General features: G+C 53.2%; 1 protein-coding gene across 1 annotated transcript in view; it reads left to right on the top strand.

Moving 5' to 3' along the window:
- Nucleotides 1-17,268, top strand: part of LOC140398089 (T-cell surface glycoprotein CD3 delta chain-like) — a 313,504-nt gene that overhangs the window by 171,617 nt on the left and 124,619 nt on the right. The gene's annotated exons all lie outside the window — the stretch shown is intronic.

The following is a 17,268-nucleotide window of genomic DNA, read 5'->3' as shown; positions in this document are numbered from 1 at the left end:
GAGCACGGTGCGGTGATTAAGGAGCAGGGTGCGGTGATTAAGGAGCTCGGTGCGGTGATTAAGGAGCACGGTGCGGTGATTAAGGAGCAGGGTGCGGTGATTAAGGAGCATTGTGCAGTCATTAAGGAGCACGGTGCGGTGATTAAGGAGCACGGTGCGGTTCTTAAGGAGCACGGTGCGGTGATTAAGGAGCACGGTGCGGTTATTAAGGAGCACGGTGCGGTGATTAAGGAGCACGGTGCAGTCATTAAGGAGCACGGTGCGGTGATTAAGGAGCACGGTGCGGTGATTAAGGAGCACGGTGCGGTGATTAAGGAGCACGGTGCGGTGATTAAGGAGCACGGTGCGGTGATTAAGGAGCACGGTGCGGTGATTAAGGAGCACGGTGCGGTGATTAAGGAGCACGGTGCAGTCATTAAGGAGCACGGTGCGGTGATTAAGGAGCACGGTGCGGTTATTAAGGAGCAGGGTGCGGTGATTAAGGAGCATTGTGCGGAGATTAAGGAGCTCGGTGCGGTGATTAAGGAGCACGGTGCGGTGATTAAGGAGCTCGGTGCGGTTATTAAGGAGCAGGGTGCGGTGATTAAGGAGCATTGTGCGGTGATTAAGGAGCACGGTGTGGTGATTAAGGAGCACGGTGTGGTGATTAAGGAGCTCGGTGCGGTGATTAAGGAGCTCAGGGGGGTGATTAAGGAGCACGGTGCGGTGATTAAGCAGCACGGTGCGGTGATTAAGGAGCACGGTGCGGTTATTAAGGAGCAGGGTGCGGTGATTAAGGAGCATTGTGCGGTGATTAAGGAGCATTGTGCGGTGATTAAGGAGCACGGTGTGGTGATTAAGGAGCACGGTGTGGTGATTAAGGAGCAGGGTGCGGTGATTAAGGAGCTCAGGGCGGTGATTAAGGAGCACGGTGTGGTGATTAAGGAGCACGGTGTGGTGATTAAGGAGCACGGTGCGGTGATTAAGGAGCTCGGTGCGGTGATTAAGGAGCTCAGGGCGGTGATTAAGGAGCACGGTGTGGTGATTAAGGAGCACGGTGTGGTGATTAAGGAGCACGGTGCGGTGATTAAGGAGCTCGGTGCGGTGATTAAGGAGCACGGTGTGGTGATTAAGGAGCACGGTGCGGTGATTAAGGAGCTCGGTGCGGTGATTAAGGAGCATTGTGCGGTGATTAAGGAGCATTGTGCGGTGATTAAGGACCATTGAGCGGTGATTAAGGAGCTCGGTGCGGTGATTAAGGAGCATTGTGCGGTGATTAAGGAGCTCGGTGCGGTGATTAAGGAGCTCGGTGCGGTGATTAAGGAGCACGGTGCGGTGATTAAGGAGCACGGTGTGGTGATTAAGGAGCACGGTGCGGTGATTAAGGAGCTCGGTGCGGTGATTAAGGAGCTCGGTGCGGTGATTAAGGAGCACGGTGTGGTGATTAAGGAGCACGGTGCGGTGATTAAGGAGCTCGGTGCGGTGATTAAGGAGCTCGGTGCGGTGATTAAGGAGCTCGGTGCGGTGATTAAGGAGCATTGTGCGGTGATTAAGGAGCATTGTGCGGTGATTAAGGACCATTGTGCGGTGATTAAGGAGCACGGTGCGGTGATTAAGGAGCATTGTGCGGTGATTAAGGAGCTCGGTGCGGTGATTAAGGAGCTCGGTGCGGTGATTAAGGAGCACAGTGCGGTAATTAAGGAGCTCGGTGCGGTGATTAAGGAGCACAGTGCGGTGATTAAGGAACACGGTGCGGTGATTAAGGAGCACGGTGCGGTGATTAAGGAGCTCGGTGCGGTGATTAAGGAGCACGGTGCGGTGATTAAGGAGCACGGTGCGGTGATTAAGGAGCTCGGTGCGGTGATTAAGGAGCACGGTGCGTTGATTAAGGAGCACGGTGCGGTGATTAAGGAGCACGGTGCGGTGATTAAGGAGCAGGGTGCGGTGATTAAGGAGCATTGTGCAGTCATTAAGGAGCACGGTGCGGTGATTAAGGAGCACGGTGCGGTTATTAAGGAGCACGGTGTGGTGATTAAGGAGCTCGGTGCGGTGATTAAGGAGCACGGTGCAGTCATTAAGGAGCAGGGTGCGGTCTTTAAGGAGCACGGTGCGGTCTTTAAGGAGCACGGTGCGGTTATTAAGGAGCAGGGTGCGGTGATTAAGGAGCAGGGTGCGGTGATTAAGGAGCACGGTGCGGTCTTTAAGGAGCACGGTGCGGTGATTAAGGAGCAGGGTGCGGTGATTAAGGAGCACGGTGCGGTCTTTAAGGAGCACGGTGCGGTGATTAAGGAGCAGGGTGCGGTGATTAAGGAGCACGGTGCGGTGATTAAGGAGCATTGTGCGGTGATTAAGGAGCATTGTGCGGAGATTAAGGAGCTCGGTGCGGTGATTAAGGAGCACGGTGCGGTGATTAAGGAGCACGGTGCGGTTATTAAGGAGCAGGGTGCGGTGATTAAGGAGCATTGTGCGGTGATTAAGGAGCATTGTGCGGTGATTAAGGAGCTCGGTGCGGTGATTAAGGAGCACGGTGCGGTGATTAAGGAGCACGGTGTGGTGATTAAGGAGCACGGTCTGGTGATTAAGGAGCTCGGTGCGGTGATTAAGGAGCTCAGGGCGGTGATTAAGGAGCACGGTGTGGTGATTAAGGAGCACGGTGTGGTGATTAAGGAGCTCGGTGCGGTGATTAAGGAGCAGGGTGCGGTGATTAAGGAGCACGGTGCGGTGATTAAGGAGCTCGGTGCGGTGATTAAGGAGCATTGTGCGGTGATTAAGGAGCATTGTGCGGTGATTAAGGACCATTGAGCGGTGATTAAGGAGCTCGGTGCGGTGATTAAGGAGCACGGTGCGGTGATTAAGGAGCATTGTGCAGTGATTAAGGAGCTCGGTGCGGTGATTAAGGAGCTCGGTGCGGTGATTAAGGAGCACGGTGCGGTGATTAAGGAGCTCGGTGCGGTGATTAAGGAGCACGGTGTGGTGATTAAGGAGCACGGTGCGGTGATTAAGGAGCTCGGTGCGGTGATTAAGGAGCTCGGTGCGGTGATTAAGGAGCACGGTGCGGTGATTAAGGACCACGGTGCGGTGATTAAGGAGCTCGGTGCGGTGATTAAGGAGCATTGTGCGGTGATTAAGGACCATTGTGCGGTGATTAAGGAGCTTGGTGCGGTGATTAAGGAGCACGGTGCGGTGATTAAGGAGCATTGTGCGGTGATTAAGGAGCTCGGTGCGGTGATTAAGGAGCTCGGTGCGGTGATTAAGGAGCACGGTGCGGTAATTAAGGAGCTCGGTGCGGTGATTAAGGAGCACAGTGCGGTGATTAAGGAACACGGTGCGGTGATTAAGGAGCACGGTGCGGTGATTAAGGTGCACGGTGCGGTGATTAAGGTGCACGGTGCGGTGATTAAGGAGCATGGTGCGGTGATTAAGGAGCACGGTGCGGTGATTAAGGAGCACGGTGCGGTGATTAAGGAGCACGGTGCGGTGATTAAGGTGCACGGTGCGGTGATTAAGGAGCAGGGTGCGGTGATTAAGGAGCATTGTGCAGTCATTAAGGAGCACGGTGCGGTGATTAAGGAGCACGGTGCGGTTCTTAAGGAGCACGGTGCGGTGATTAAGGAGCACGGTGCGGTTATTAAGGAGCACGGTGCGGTGATTAAGGAGCACGGTGCAGTCATTAAGGAGCACGGTGCGGTGATTAAGGAGCACGGTGCGGTGATTAAGGAGCACGGTGCGGTGATTAAGGAGCACGGTGCGGTGATTAAGGAGCACGGTGCGGTGATTAAGGAGCACGGTGCGGTGATTAAGGAGCACGGTGCGGTGATTAAGGAGCACGGTGCAGTCATTAAGGAGCACGGTGCGGTGATTAAGGAGCACGGTGCGGTTATTAAGGAGCAGGGTGCGGTGATTAAGGAGCATTGTGCGGAGATTAAGGAGCTCGGTGCGGTGATTAAGGAGCACGGTGCGGTGATTAAGGAGCTCGGTGCGGTTATTAAGGAGCAGGGTGCGGTGATTAAGGAGCATTGTGCGGTGATTAAGGAGCACGGTGTGGTGATTAAGGAGCACGGTGTGGTGATTAAGGAGCTCGGTGCGGTGATTAAGGAGCTCAGGGGGGTGATTAAGGAGCACGGTGCGGTGATTAAGCAGCACGGTGCGGTGATTAAGGAGCACGGTGCGGTTATTAAGGAGCAGGGTGCGGTGATTAAGGAGCATTGTGCGGTGATTAAGGAGCATTGTGCGGTGATTAAGGAGCACGGTGTGGTGATTAAGGAGCACGGTGTGGTGATTAAGGAGCAGGGTGCGGTGATTAAGGAGCTCAGGGCGGTGATTAAGGAGCACGGTGTGGTGATTAAGGAGCACGGTGTGGTGATTAAGGAGCACGGTGCGGTGATTAAGGAGCTCGGTGCGGTGATTAAGGAGCTCAGGGCGGTGATTAAGGAGCACGGTGTGGTGATTAAGGAGCACGGTGTGGTGATTAAGGAGCACGGTGCGGTGATTAAGGAGCTCGGTGCGGTGATTAAGGAGCACGGTGTGGTGATTAAGGAGCACGGTGCGGTGATTAAGGAGCTCGGTGCGGTGATTAAGGAGCATTGTGCGGTGATTAAGGAGCATTGTGCGGTGATTAAGGACCATTGAGCGGTGATTAAGGAGCTCGGTGCGGTGATTAAGGAGCATTGTGCGGTGATTAAGGAGCTCGGTGCGGTGATTAAGGAGCTCGGTGCGGTGATTAAGGAGCACGGTGCGGTGATTAAGGAGCACGGTGTGGTGATTAAGGAGCACGGTGCGGTGATTAAGGAGCTCGGTGCGGTGATTAAGGAGCTCGGTGCGGTGATTAAGGAGCACGGTGTGGTGATTAAGGAGCACGGTGCGGTGATTAAGGAGCTCGGTGCGGTGATTAAGGAGCTCGGTGCGGTGATTAAGGAGCTCGGTGCGGTGATTAAGGAGCATTGTGCGGTGATTAAGGAGCATTGTGCGGTGATTAAGGACCATTGTGCGGTGATTAAGGAGCACGGTGCGGTGATTAAGGAGCATTGTGCGGTGATTAAGGAGCTCGGTGCGGTGATTAAGGAGCTCGGTGCGGTGATTAAGGAGCACAGTGCGGTAATTAAGGAGCTCGGTGCGGTGATTAAGGAGCACAGTGCGGTGATTAAGGAACACGGTGCGGTGATTAAGGAGCACGGTGCGGTGATTAAGGAGCTCGGTGCGGTGATTAAGGAGCACGGTGCGGTGATTAAGGAGCACGGTGCGGTGATTAAGGAGCTCGGTGCGGTGATTAAGGAGCACGGTGCGTTGATTAAGGAGCACGGTGCGGTGATTAAGGAGCACGGTGCGGTGATTAAGGAGCAGGGTGCGGTGATTAAGGAGCATTGTGCAGTCATTAAGGAGCACGGTGCGGTGATTAAGGAGCACGGTGCGGTTATTAAGGAGCACGGTGTGGTGATTAAGGAGCTCGGTGCGGTGATTAAGGAGCACGGTGCAGTCATTAAGGAGCAGGGTGCGGTCTTTAAGGAGCACGGTGCGGTCTTTAAGGAGCACGGTGCGGTTATTAAGGAGCAGGGTGCGGTGATTAAGGAGCAGGGTGCGGTGATTAAGGAGCACGGTGCGGTCTTTAAGGAGCACGGTGCGGTGATTAAGGAGCAGGGTGCGGTGATTAAGGAGCACGGTGCGGTCTTTAAGGAGCACGGTGCGGTGATTAAGGAGCAGGGTGCGGTGATTAAGGAGCACGGTGCGGTGATTAAGGAGCATTGTGCGGTGATTAAGGAGCATTGTGCGGAGATTAAGGAGCTCGGTGCGGTGATTAAGGAGCACGGTGCGGTGATTAAGGAGCACGGTGCGGTTATTAAGGAGCAGGGTGCGGTGATTAAGGAGCATTGTGCGGTGATTAAGGAGCATTGTGCGGTGATTAAGGAGCTCGGTGCGGTGATTAAGGAGCACGGTGCGGTGATTAAGGAGCACGGTGTGGTGATTAAGGAGCACGGTCTGGTGATTAAGGAGCTCGGTGCGGTGATTAAGGAGCTCAGGGCGGTGATTAAGGAGCACGGTGTGGTGATTAAGGAGCACGGTGTGGTGATTAAGGAGCTCGGTGCGGTGATTAAGGAGCAGGGTGCGGTGATTAAGGAGCACGGTGCGGTGATTAAGGAGCTCGGTGCGGTGATTAAGGAGCATTGTGCGGTGATTAAGGAGCATTGTGCGGTGATTAAGGACCATTGAGCGGTGATTAAGGAGCTCGGTGCGGTGATTAAGGAGCACGGTGCGGTGATTAAGGAGCATTGTGCAGTGATTAAGGAGCTCGGTGCGGTGATTAAGGAGCTCGGTGCGGTGATTAAGGAGCACGGTGCGGTGATTAAGGAGCTCGGTGCGGTGATTAAGGAGCACGGTGTGGTGATTAAGGAGCACGGTGCGGTGATTAAGGAGCTCGGTGCGGTGATTAAGGAGCTCGGTGCGGTGATTAAGGAGCACGGTGCGGTGATTAAGGAGCACGGTGCGGTGATTAAGGAGCTCGGTGCGGTGATTAAGGAGCATTGTGCGGTGATTAAGGACCATTGTGCGGTGATTAAGGAGCTTGGTGCGGTGATTAAGGAGCACGGTGCGGTGATTAAGGAGCATTGTGCGGTGATTAAGGAGCTCGGTGCGGTGATTAAGGAGCTCGGTGCGGTGATTAAGGAGCACGGTGCGGTAATTAAGGAGCTCGGTGCGGTGATTAAGGAGCACAGTGCGGTGATTAAGGAACACGGTGCGGTGATTAAGGAGCACGGTGCGGTGATTAAGGTGCACGGTGCGGTGATTAAGGTGCACGGTGCGGTGATTAAGGAGCATGGTGCGGTGATTAAGGAGCACGGTGCGGTGATTAAGGAGCACGGTGCGGTGATTAAGGAGCACGGTGCGGTGATTAAGGTGCACGGTGCGGTGATTAAGGAGCACGGTGCGGTGATTAAGGAGCTCGGTGCGGTGATTAAGGAGCACGGTGTGGTGATTAAGGAGCTCGGTGCGGTGATTAAGGAGTGATTCAGGATGATTCGAGGAAACCCCGTGGATTGGATATCGAGGAAACCCCATGGATTGGATATCGAGGAAACCGCGTGGACTGGATATCGAGGAAACCGCGTGGATTGGATATCGAGGAAACCCCGTGGATTGGCTATCGAGGAAACCGCGTGGACTGGATATCGAGGAAACCGTGTGGATTGGATATCGAGGAAACCGCGTGGATGGGATATCGAGGAAACCGCGTGGACTGGATATCGAGGAAACCGCGTGGATTGGATATCGAGGAAACCGCGTGGATTGGATATCGAGGAAACCGCGTGGACTGGATATCGAGGAAACAGCGTGGACTGGATATCGAGGAAACCCCGTGGATTGGATATCGAGGAAACCGCGTGGATTGGATATCGAGGAAACCGCGTGGATTGGATATCGAGGAAACCGCGTGGATTGAATATCGAGGCAACCCCCTGGATTGGATATCGAGGAAACCGCGTGGATTGGATATCGAGGAAACCGCGTGGATTGAATATCGAGGAAACCCCGTGGATTGGATATCGAGGAAACCGCGTGGATCGAATATCGAGGAAACCGCGTGGATCGAATATCGAGGAAAGCCCATGGATTAGATATCGAGGAAACCGCGTGGATTGAATATCGAGGAAACCGCGTGGATTGAATATCGAGGAAAACGCGTTAATTGGATATCGAGGAAACCGCGTGGATTGGATATCGAGGAAACCGCGTGGATTGAATATGGAGGAAACCGCGTGGATTGAATATGGAGGAAACCCCATGGATTGGATATCGAGGAAACCGCGTGGACTGGATATCGAGGAAACCGCGTGGTTTGGATATCGAGGAAACCGCGTGGATTGGATATCGAGGAAACCGCGTGGATTGAATATCGAGGAAACCGCGTGGATTGGATATCGAGGAAACCGCGTGGATTGGATATCGAGGAAACCGCGTGGATTGGATATCGAGGAAACCGCGTGCATTGAATATGGAGGAAACCGCGTGGATTGAATATCGAGGAAACCGCGTGGATTGAATATAGAGGAAACCCCGTGGATTGAATATCGAGGAAACCCCGTGAATTGAATATCGAGGAAACCCGGTGGATTGGGTATCGAGGAAACCGCGTGGATTGAATATCGAGGAAACCGCGTGGATTGGATATCAAGGAAACCCCGTGGATTGGATATCGAGGAAACCGCGTGGATTGGATATCGAGGAAACCCCGTGGATTGAATATCGAGGAAACCCGGTGGATTGGATATCGAGGAAACCGCGTGGATTGAATATCGAGGAAACCGCGTGGATTGGATATCGAGGAAACCGCGTGGATTGGATATCGAGGAAACCGCGTGGATTGAATATCGAGGAAACCCGGTGGATTGGATATCGAGGAAACCGCGTGGATTGAATATCGAGGAAACCCGGTGGATTGGATATCGAGGAAACCGCGTGGATTGGATATCAAGGAAACCGCGTGGATTGGATATCGAGGAAACCGCGTGGATTGGATATCGAGGAAACCGCGTGGATTGAATATCGAGGAAACCGCGTGGATTGGATATCGAGGAAACCGCGTGAATTGGATATCGAGGAAACCGCGTGGATTGGATATCGAGGAAACCGCGTGGACTGGATATCGAGGAAACCGCGTGGATTGGATATCGAGGAAACAGCGTGGACTGGATATCGAGGAAACCGCGTGGATTGAATATCAAGGAAACCGCGTGGATTGGATATCGAGGAAACCGCGTGGATTGGATATCGAGAAAACCGCGTGGATTGGATATCGAGGAAACCCCGTGGATTGGATATCGAGGAAACCGCATGGATTGGATATCGAGGAAACCGCGTGGATTGGATATCGAGGAAACCGCGTGGATTGGATATCGTGGAAACCGCGTGGATTGAGTATCGAGGAAACCGCGTGGATTGAATATCGAGGAAACCGCGTGGATTGGATATCGAGGAAACCCCGTGGATTGGATATCGAGGAAACCGCGTGGATTGAATATCGAGGAAACCGCGTGGATTGGATATCGAGGAAACCGCATGGATTGGATATCGCGGAAACCGCGTGGATTGGATATCGAGGAAACAGCGTGGACTGGATATCGAGGAAACCGCGTGGATTGGATATCGAGGAAACCGCGTGGATTGGATATCGAGGAAACCGCGTGGAATGGATATCGAGGAAACAGCGTGGATTGAATGTCGAGGAAACCTCGTGGATCGAATATCGAGGAAACCCCATGGATTGGATATCGAGGAAACCGCGTGGATTGGATATTGAGGAAACCGCGTGGATTTGATATCGAGGAAACCGCGTGGATTGGATATCGAGGAAACCCCGTGGGTTGGATATCGAGGAAACCGCGTGGATTGGATATCGAGGAAACCCCTTGGATTGGATATAGAGGAAACCCCGTGGATTGGATATCGAGGAAACCCCGTGGATTGGATATCGAGGAAACCCCATGGATTGGATATCGAGGAAACCGCGTGGATTGGATATCGAGGAAACCGCGTGGATTGGATATCGAGGAAACCGCGTGGATTGGATATCGTGGAAGCCGCGTGGATTGGATATCGAGGAAACCCCTTGGATTGGATATCGAGGAAACAGCGTGGATTGGATATTGAGGAAACCCCGTGGATTGGATATCGAGGAAACCGCATGGATTGAATATCGAGGAAACCCCGTGGATTGGATATCGAGGAAACCGCGTGGATTGGATATCGAGGAAACCCCGTGGATTGGATATCGAGGAAACCGCGTGGATTGGATATCGAGGAAACCCCGTGGATTGGATATCGCGGAAACCCCGTGGATTGGATATCGAGGAAACGCCGTGGATTGGATATCGAGGAAACCGCGTGGATTGGATATCGAGGAAACCGCGTGGATTGGATATCGAGGAAACCGCGTGGATTGGATATCGAGGAAACCGCGTGGATTGAATATCGAGGCAACCCCCTGGATTGGATATCGAGGAAACCGCGTGGATTGGATATCGAGGAAACCGCGTGGATTGAATATCGAGGAAACCCCGTGGATTGGATATCGAGGAAACCGCGTGGATCGAATATCGAGGAAACCGCGTGGATTGAATATCGAGGAAACCGCGTGGATCGAATATCGAGGAAAGCCCATGGATTAGATATCGAGGAAACCGCGTGGATTGAATATCGAGGAAACCGCGTGGATTGAATATCGAGGAAACCGCGTGAATTGGATATCGAGGAAACCGCGTGGATTGGATATCGAGGAAACCGCGTGGATTGAATATGGAGGAAACCGCGTGGATTGAATATGGAGGAAACCCCATGGATTGGATATCGAGGAAACCGCGTGGATTGGATATCGAGGTAACCGCGTGGACTGGATATCGAGGAAACCGCGTGGTTTGGATATCGAGGAAACCGCGTGGATTGGATATCGAGGAAACCGCGTGGATTGAATATCGAGGAAACCGCGTGGATTGCATATCGAGGAAACCGCGTGGATTGGATATCGAGGAAACCGCGTGGATTGGATATCGAGGAAACCGCGTGCATTGAATATGGAGGAAACCGCGTGGATTGGGTATCGAGGAAACCGCGTGGATTGAATATAGAGGAAACCCCGTGGATTGAATATCGAGGAAACCCCGTGAATTGAATATCGAGGAAACCCGGTGGATTGGGTATCGAGGAAACCGCGTGGATTGAATATCGAGGAAACCGCGTGGATTGGATATCAAGGAAACCCCGTGGATTGGATATCGAGGAAACCGCGTGGATTGGATATCGAGGAAACCCCGTGGATTGAATATCGAGGAAACCCGGTGGATTAGATATCGAGGAAACCGCGTGGATTGAATATCGAGGAAACCGCGTGGATTGGATATCGAGGAAACCGCGTGGATTGGATATCGAGGAAACCGCGTGGATTGAATATCGAGGAAACCCGGTGGATTGGATATCGAGGAAACCGCGTGGATTGAATATCGAGGAAACCCGGTGGATTGGATATCGAGGAAACCGCGTGGACTGGATATCGAGGAAACCGCGTGGATTGGATATCGAGGAAACAGCGTGGACTGGATATCGAGGAAACCGCGTGGATTGAATATCAAGGAAACCGCGTGGATTGGATATCGAGGAAACCGCGTGGATTGGATATCGAGGAAACCGCGTGGATTGGATATCGAGGAAACCCCGTGGATTGGATATCGAGGAAACCGCATGGATTGGATATCGAGGAAACCGCGTGGATTGGATATCGAGGAAACCGCGTGGATTGGATATCGAGGAAACCGCGTGGATTGAGTATCGAGGAAACCGCGTGGATTGAATATCGAGGAAACCGCGTGGATTGGATATCGAGGAAACCCCGTGGATTGGATATCGAGGAAACCGCGTGGATTGAATATCGAGGAAACCGCATGGATTGGATATCGCGGAAACCGCGTGGATTGGATATCGAGGAAACAGCGTGGACTGGATATCGAGGAAACCGCGTGGATTGGATATCGAGGAAACCGCGTGGATTGGATATCGAGGAAACCGCGTGGAATGGATATCGAGGAAACCGCGTGGATTGAATTTCGAGGAAACCTCGTGGATCGAATATCGAGGAAACCCCGTGGATCGGATATCGAGGAAACCGCGTGGATTGGATATTGAGGAAACCGCGTGGATTTGATATCGAGGAAACCGCGTGGATTGGATATCGAGGAAACCCCGTGGGTTGGATATCGAGGAAACCGCGTGAATTGGATATTGAGGAAACCGCGTGGATTGGATATCGAGGAAACCGCGTGGATTGGATATTGAGGAATCCGCGTGGATTGGATATCGAGGAAACCGCGTGGATCGGATATCGAGGAAACAGCGTGGATTGGATATCGAGTAAACGCGTGGATTGGATATCGCGGAAACCCCGTGGATTGGATATCGAGGAAACGGCATGTATTGGATATCGCGGAAACCCCGTGGATTGGATATCGAGGAAACCCCGTGGATTGGATATCGAGGAAACCGCGTGGATTAGATATCGCGGAAACCCCGTGGATTGGATATCGAGGAAACCGCGTGGATTGGATATCGAGGAATCCGCGTGGATTGGATATCGAGGAAACCGCATGGATTGGATATCGAGGAAACCCCATGAATTGGATATCGAGGAAACCGCGTGGATTGGATATCGAGGAAACCCCGTGGATTGGATATCGAGGAAACCGCGTGGATTGGATATCGAGGAAACCCCTTGGATTGGATATAGAGGAAACCCCGTGGATTGGATATCGAGGAAACCCCGTGGATTGGATATCGAGGAAACCCCATGGATTGGATATCGAGGAAACCGCGTGGATTGGATATTGCGGAAACCCCGTGGATTGGATATTGAGGAAACCGCGTGGATTGAATATCGAGGAAACCCCATGGATTGGATATCGAGGAAACCGCGTGGATTGGATATCGAGGAAACCGCGTGGATTGGATATCGTGGAAGCCGCGTGGATTGGATATCGAGGAAACCCCTTGGATTGGATATCGAGGAAACAGCGTGGATTGGATATTGAGGAAACCCCGTGGATTGGATATCGAGGAAACCGCATGGATTGAATATCGAGGAAACCCCGTGGATTGGATATCGAGGAAACCGCGTGGATTGGATATCGAGGAAACCCCGTGGATTGGATATCGAGGAAACCGCGTGGATTGGATATCGAGGAAACCCCGTGGATTGGATATCGCGGAAACCCCGTGGATTGGATATCGAGGAAACGCCGTGGATTGGATATCGAGGAAACCGCGTGGATTGGATATTGCGGAAACCCCGTGGATTGGATATTGAGGAAACCGCGTGGATTGAATATCGAGGAAACCGCGTGGATTGGATATCGAGGAAACCGCATGGATTGGATATCGAGGAAACCCCAAGGATTGGATATCGAGGAAACCGCGTGGATTGGATATCGAGGAAACCCCATGGATTGGATATCGAGGAAACCCCTTGGATTGGATATAGAGGAAACCCCGTGGATTGGATATTGAGGAAACCCCGTGGATTGGATATCGAGGAAACCCCATGGATTGGATATCGAGGAAACCGCGTGGATTGGATATCGAGGAAACCCCATGGATTGGATATCGAGGAAACCGCGTGGATTGGATATCGAGGAAACCGCGTGGATTGGATATCGAGGAAACCGCGTGGATTGGATATCGAGGAAACAGCGTTGGCTGGATATCGAGGAAACCGCGTGGATTGGATATCGAGGAAACCGCGTGGATTGGATATCGAGGAAACAGCGTTGGCTGGATATCGAGGAAACCGCGTGGATTGGATATCGAGGAAACCGCGTGGATTGGATATCGAGGATACAGCGTTGGCTGTATATCGAGGAAACAGCGTTGGCTGGATATCGAGGAAACCACGTGGATTGGATATCGAGGAAACAGCGTTGGCTGGACATCGAGGAAACCGCGTGGATTGGATATCGAGGAAACAACGTTGGCTGGATATCGAGGAAACCGCGTGGATTGAATATCGAGGACACCGCGTGGACTGGATATCGAGGAAACAGCGTGGATCGGATATCGAGGAAACAGCGTGGATTGAATATCGAGGAAACCGCGTGGATTGGATATCGAGGAAACCGCGTGGATTGGATATCGAGGAAACCGCGTGGATTGAATATCGAGGAAACCGCGTGGATTGGATATCGAGGAAACCGCGTGGATTGAATATCGAGGAAACAGCGTGGATTGGATATCGAGGAAACCGCGTGGATTGGATATCGAGGAAACCGCGTGGATTGGATATCGAGGAAACCCCGTGGATTGAATATCGAGGAAACCGCGTGGATTGGATATCGAGGAAACCGCGTGGATTGGATATCGAGGAAACCACGTGGATTGAATCTCGGAATCATCTCCCAGGAGGCTGCTTGATGTTTGAGTTTTGAGTCAGGAATCGACTGGCCTTCTCCCTGGACTCATAAAACGTTTGCCTGGATTGTTGTAACTGACTTACTGCCCTGCTGGGAGGCAGTGCTCAAACTGTGTCTGTAGTGTTTTCCTATTTGCCAATATCCCTGGAGATATTACAAGCGAGTACTGATGATCCACCTCGTGACTGGAATCCACCAGTCTCCGCTGCTCCAACCACCTAAATGTCGAGTCCAATCTTGACGGTCCAAAAAGATGGTTATCACAGAGAGGGACCAACAATGACATGGAGCTTAGAAACGTTGTCTATATTGCTTCCATTTCCTCAGGGTGCACACCACCGGATTTGAAGAAAACCTTGCAGGGAGCACGGAAGCGAGGCAGTTACCAAGACTCTGTATCATTGCAGCAACACATCCCTGCTTCTCTCCTCGAAACCTCTTGCAATGAAGGCCAACAAACCATTAGCCTTCTTTACCGCCTGCTGCACCTGCATGCTTACCTTCAGCGACTGGTGCACAAGGAAACCCAGGTCCTGCTGCACACTCCCCTCTCCCAATTTACAACCATTCAGGTAGTAATCTGCCTTCCTGTTTTTGCTTCCAAAGTAACAACCTCACACTTATCCAAATTATACTGCATCTGCCATTGATTTGCCCACTCGCCCAACCTGCCCAGATCTTGCTGTAGGATCCCTGTATCCTCGTCACAATTCACCCTCCCACCCAACTTGGTATCATCTGCAAACTTTGAGATGCTACATTTTGTTCCCTCGTCTAAATCAGTAATATATATTGTGAATAGCTGGCGTCCCAGCACCGATCCCTGTGGTAGCCCACAGGTTACCTGCCTGCCAATTTGAAAAGGACCCATTAATCCCTACTCTTTGTTTCCTCTCCGCCAACCAGTTTTCTATCCACCTCAATACATTTCCCCAATCCCATGCATTTTAATCTTGCACAATAATCTCTTATGCGTGACTTTGTCAAACACTTTCTGAAAGTCCAAATATACCTGGCTCCCCCTTGTCAACTCTGGTAGTTTGCCCCATTGGTGGCCTTTGTGAAGGGGCATCCAATAGTAATAATAATAATAATTGCTTATTGTCACAAGTAGACTTCAATGAAGTTATTGTGAAAAGCTCCTAGTCGGCACATTCCGGCGCCTGTTCGGGGAGGCCGGTACGGGAATTGAATCCGCGCTGCTGGCCTAGTTCTGCATTACAAGCCAGCTGTTTAGCCCACTGTGCTAAACTAGCCCCTAATCTAGACCCATATCCACCATTAACCGTCTATGGGTTCCGATTTCACACGGCCGCTCAGGAATCGACCAGCAACTTCATGGCTCACCTTCAGAAATTAGCAGAAATCTGAGAATTTGGTGCCACACTGAATGAATCGCTGCGAGACGGTGAAATCAGTGATGCCGGCACACTGACCTGACATTGCAACGCGGAGTAACGGATCCAGAAGCTCCGAGGAATGGCGGTGCTGAACCTCGGCCGCGGAATACGTGCAGCACAGTTCCCGCCCCGGAAGCAGAGCACCAACAGTAAGATGCCCCCCACTGGGACATAGAACGACCTCCCCGCACCGTGGCAACCTTGAATATCGTTCCTGGCAGGCGACCATCGGCAGTAGGACACCTGGCCTTGAGAGGGCCCTCTGCCCCACCACCCTACCAGGTGTGACCATTGGCAAAGGGACCAGGCCCCTGTGTGGACGATGAAGAAGAGGCCCATCCCACGCTTCATCTCAGGCCGCCTCCATCCAGCTATCGTCACAAGTGAACAAACATTCCATCCAAATGGAGTCAGACACGCAGTCTGCTCCAAAGGGCCAGACAGTCAGGGGGGGGGGGGGGGGGGGGGGGGGGGGAGGGGGGCGGCGGTGGGGGGGCTCGGTCTACCCAACGTATTGTTATTACTGGACCGCTAACATTCAAAACATTTTATGTGGGTTCAGTGACCCCCAATTCCATTGGGGACAAATGGAGGTTCGGTCTAGCGCTACGTCTATTCCTCTTTCCGTAGTCATAGCACCCTTTTCCCCGGTTAGATTTTCCTCAAACCCAGTGGTGTTCGAGTTTGGAAGCAGTGGGGTGACGTGGTGAGAGTGGCCCGGGACACAGGGGTTAGCACAGCTGCCTCACGGCGCCAAGGCCCCAGGTTCGAATCCTGGCTCCGGGTCACTGTCCGTGTGGAGTTTGCACATTCTCCCCGTGTCTGCGTGGGTTTCGCCCCCACAACCCAAAGATGTGCAGGGTAGGTGGATTGGCCACGCTAAATTGCCCCTTAATTGCACCGATCAGTACTCCTTTTGACGGAAGGGCTTCTGTGTGGAGCCGAGGAGGGGAGTACCCACCTTTGCTCACAGACACAAAACCCCGGGGGCGCTGGGCTTGCCGCCCCCGTGCTCGGCGGGGGGGGGGACCCTCCACAGGAATGGGCCGCATTTGGGGGGGGGGAATTGCCTATGGCACCACCATGCCAACCCGTGAATCCCAACCCCAATCCGGGGGCAACCCCTGTCCCTGCCCGTCTGCCCCACCGACCACCCATAACCCCCATCGACAGCCGAAGCCTCGGGCCATGCGGCTGAATCACTAACCGGGAATTGGCAATTGTGGTTAAGTGAACACTTTGCACAACTCAAGTGGATTCCCGTGGGTGGGCGGGGCCATGTAGCATGTGGGGGTGGGTGGGGCCATGTAGCATGTAGGGGTGGGCGGGGCCATGTAGCATGTGGGGGTGGGTGGGGCCATGTAGCATGTGGGGGTGGGCGGGGCCATGTAGCATGTGGGGGTGGGTGGGGCCATGTAGCATGTGAGGGTGGGCGGGGCCATGTAGCATGTGGGGGTGGGTGGGGCCATGTAGCATGTGAGGGTGGGCGGGGCCATGTAGCATGTGGGGGTGGGTGGGGCCATGTAGCATGTAGGGGTGGGCGGGGCCATGTAGCATGTGGGGGTGGGTGGGGCCATGTAGCATGTGGGGGTGGGCGGGGCCATGTAGCAAGTAGGGGTGGGCGGGGCCATGTAGCATGTAGGGGTGGGCGGGGCCATGTAGCATGTAGGGGGTGGGCGGGGCCATGTAGCATGTGGGGGTGGGTGGGGCCATGTAGCATGTGGGGGTGGGCGGGGCCATGTAGCAAGTAGGGGTGGGCGGGGCCATGTAGCATGTAGGGGTGGGCGGGGCCATGTAGCATGTGGGGGTGGGGCGGGGCCATGTATCTTGTGGGAGTCACTGCCCAGCATCCCAATCAGACCGTGATACCTGGGCACTGAACACTGCGGGAGGCAACACCTGTACACCCAGGAGACGGGACACAGCCCCGGGGACTTGCCCATGGCCGGAGG

This window comes from Scyliorhinus torazame, chromosome 21 (genome assembly GCF_047496885.1).
Source record: "Scyliorhinus torazame isolate Kashiwa2021f chromosome 21, sScyTor2.1, whole genome shotgun sequence".
NCBI classification, from domain to species: Eukaryota; Metazoa; Chordata; class Chondrichthyes; order Carcharhiniformes; family Scyliorhinidae; genus Scyliorhinus; species Scyliorhinus torazame.
Note: the sequence above shows the minus strand (reverse complement) of the source record. Positions and strands in the feature narration are given on the sequence as shown.